We start from the raw sequence: 2846 nt of genomic DNA on the forward strand, positions 1-2846 counted from the left end.
ATAAACCGCACCAAAAGGCGCCTAAACCGGCACCCAGGTTCGACTTCAACGGACTAAAAACAAGGCAGGCGTAGAAGGGCAACCTTAAGTCCCCCACCCTAATTGTGCAAAGTCGCACTAAAAAACTCGTCCTGAAAATGAGGCCTCGATCAGATTTCTGCCACGTTTAATGATGTCATAAACGATGTTTGTGCTGTGTCTCGCAGACGGCCACTGGGCTCATAGGGAGGGGGGGCAGGAGCCAACCAAGGTAACACCCACACCTTATCACCTGAATCTCCTCCTAGAGCACCATTGAGTTCTTTTTAACCAAACATCTCTTAGAGGGGCGTGGGGAGGGGCTCCTTATTTTCATCTAAAGTAACAGACAGTGAATCAGCACTTTGGAAACAGGGCTGAAACAGAGGGGATTATGGGTAATGCTGCAATGATCTGTTTGGTGTTTGGAAACATGTTCTGTATATCTGAGACCTATAATATATTGCTGAAAAACAGCATAATAGGGGCTCTTTAAAACCTCCAGGAGCCTAACTAACCCTGGACTGAAGCCCCTTCTCTTGCATAAGTTCCCTCTTCTCAGAAATGCCTTTATCAATCTCCTGCATCTCTTTATTTCACCATAATTACATGGCATTGAGGGAATTAGATGATCCACTGTGACACATAGAACATGTTCCATGTCGTAGGGAGATTGAGAAAGGTCTTCTATTAAAATGTCTCTGTGTGATGGACTTTTTCCTATTGCTGTGCAGAGGGAATAAAAACAGCTTGTGTTGCTACCTGAGAAGCCTCGCTGCTGTTATCAGTGTTTGGCACAAAGCCCTGCTGTTTTCAGATTAGCTTCTGAATGCACTACGCCACCTAGCCTCGCTCACTGGATCTGCATCATGTGTGGTTGCTGGGCACATGATGTGTGTGTGTGTGTGTGTGTGTGTTTTTAAGTGTGTCATGGCAACTGAAACCCTTGATTCAAGTTTTCTGCATTAGAGACTCCTCAAAGACCCGCTCACAGTATTTTTCATCCCCTCATCAGGTTGATTTATAGAGAGCCTGAACTCAAGTATACGAGATGGATCTGTTTGAAGAGAAAATCTAAAGTATGCAGCTCAAGTCCTCTGTCATAAATTCTCCATGTGGCTCGGTGAGCTTTAAGACCTCACACTAAGAAAGAGCAGAGAGAGAGAGAGCAAGGAACACCAGGATATTCCTGAAATAGAGCGTATGAATGTTGCCAAGTCATAATCTAGAGATAAATTATTTGATTAAAATGGAAACACAGCTTTGGGTCCTTTGGGGAGCTCGACATGTGGATTTGTGCGGACCAATTGTTGTTAGTAGTCTTTACAGTCATGCTTCTCCACAATGAAACCTGTGCCTGCAAATAGGAAGAAGTACTTTTTAACATTGATGCTTTAAATATTGTTTCTTCTCTGATGCAGCATCGATACCACATCGCTGTACTGTGTGTTAGAGATATAACAAGCTGGGAATCGTACAATAACACGTTAAGGAACTGAGATAATTTTACTTTTGACCATTTACTATCTTTAGCTGTAAGCCAGTACTTTACTTTAATGTGGTCACTTAGTGAACGAGAGGCTTATCAATCTTTAGTTTTTTAAAGAAAGCATACAAACTTTAAAAGCATAGAGAGTGGTGTTTTTTTCTTGAACAAATCACCTGTTTGTTGCTCATTGAGTGAAGGTTAGCAAGCTGACTTTTACATTTTGGACAACTTGTGAATGCAGTCTAGAAATAAAAAACTGGCTAAGTACGTTTTTTAAAAGTTGTTGTGAGAGGAGATTTGATATGTTGGGTAGAGTCTGAAGGGCACTCTTTTTCTGAAAAGTGACGCCAATGCTCTAAACTTGAAGTCTGTCAAATATTTATCAGTAAATCCACTAGTTGCGATAGAGGTCTGTTTGAATAGAAGTCACTAAATTTCACTATTTCTCACTTTGTTTTATTAGCCCTGTAAACATTATGATGTCAAGTTTATAGTTTCAACTGTTGGTTTGAAGCAGAGGCGGACTGGGACTACAAATCAGCCCGGGACTCTCGACCGGCCCACTTCGGTACCGCAAGTAATTACCGCTAGTAAATTATCAACGGGCCCACATCCTCAGTACCGGCCCATCTGGTTTTCGTACCGAACGTCCCGATGGCCAGTCCGCCCCTGGTTTCAAGTGTGCATCAATACAACACAATGTTCATTTACAGTATTTATAACATAAACAAAAACTTAAACATACGTAATTTGACAAACCAACGGGAGATGTGATCATGACTATAGCATTAGTGTCAGCAACTTATTTCATGCTTATACTAAGATTACAGTATCAAATAAAGATGCCTGAAATGCAGAGATGGCAAAAGTACACACATACTTTACTCAAGTAGAAGTACAGATACTCGTGTTTAAAAATACTCTGGTAAAAGTAGAAGTACTGACTAAACTTCTTTACTCAAGTGAAAGTAAAGAGGCTTTGAAATGTACTTCAGTAAAAAGTACCCATAACTAGCAGCTGTTTTAAAGAGTACCTGACCTCCCTTTATATTAATAGAACAATAATGTCATTGTTAGCTAATGAATGTTTCCATGCTGAACAACGGCAACATGACAACGTTTCCATTGGTCCCTCTTCTTTAGAGAAGACCAGGAAATGATGGATACACGGATTGTGTTCAAATCAATAGGCACGCAATGACTCTAAATAATAATGATCACGCCATCAAACACACATTCAAACTAAAGGAACCAGCCTGTTTGGAAAATGAGAGAAGTAGAAAGTACAGGTATTTGTGTTCAACATGTAAGAAGTAGAAAGTACAGGTATTTGTGTTCA

At 40.5% G+C, this 2846-nt stretch overlaps 1 protein-coding gene across 1 annotated transcript in view; it reads left to right on the forward strand.

Moving 5' to 3' along the window:
* Positions 1-2846, forward strand: part of LOC104950072 (reelin) — a 93087-nt gene that overhangs the window by 34830 nt on the left and 55411 nt on the right. The window lies entirely within an intron of this gene.

The sequence above is a fragment of the Notothenia coriiceps genome, unplaced genomic scaffold (genome assembly GCF_000735185.1).
Source record: "Notothenia coriiceps isolate Sejong01 unplaced genomic scaffold, NC01 NC01_scaffold00000339, whole genome shotgun sequence".
Classification (NCBI taxonomy): domain Eukaryota; kingdom Metazoa; phylum Chordata; class Actinopteri; order Perciformes; family Nototheniidae; genus Notothenia; species Notothenia coriiceps.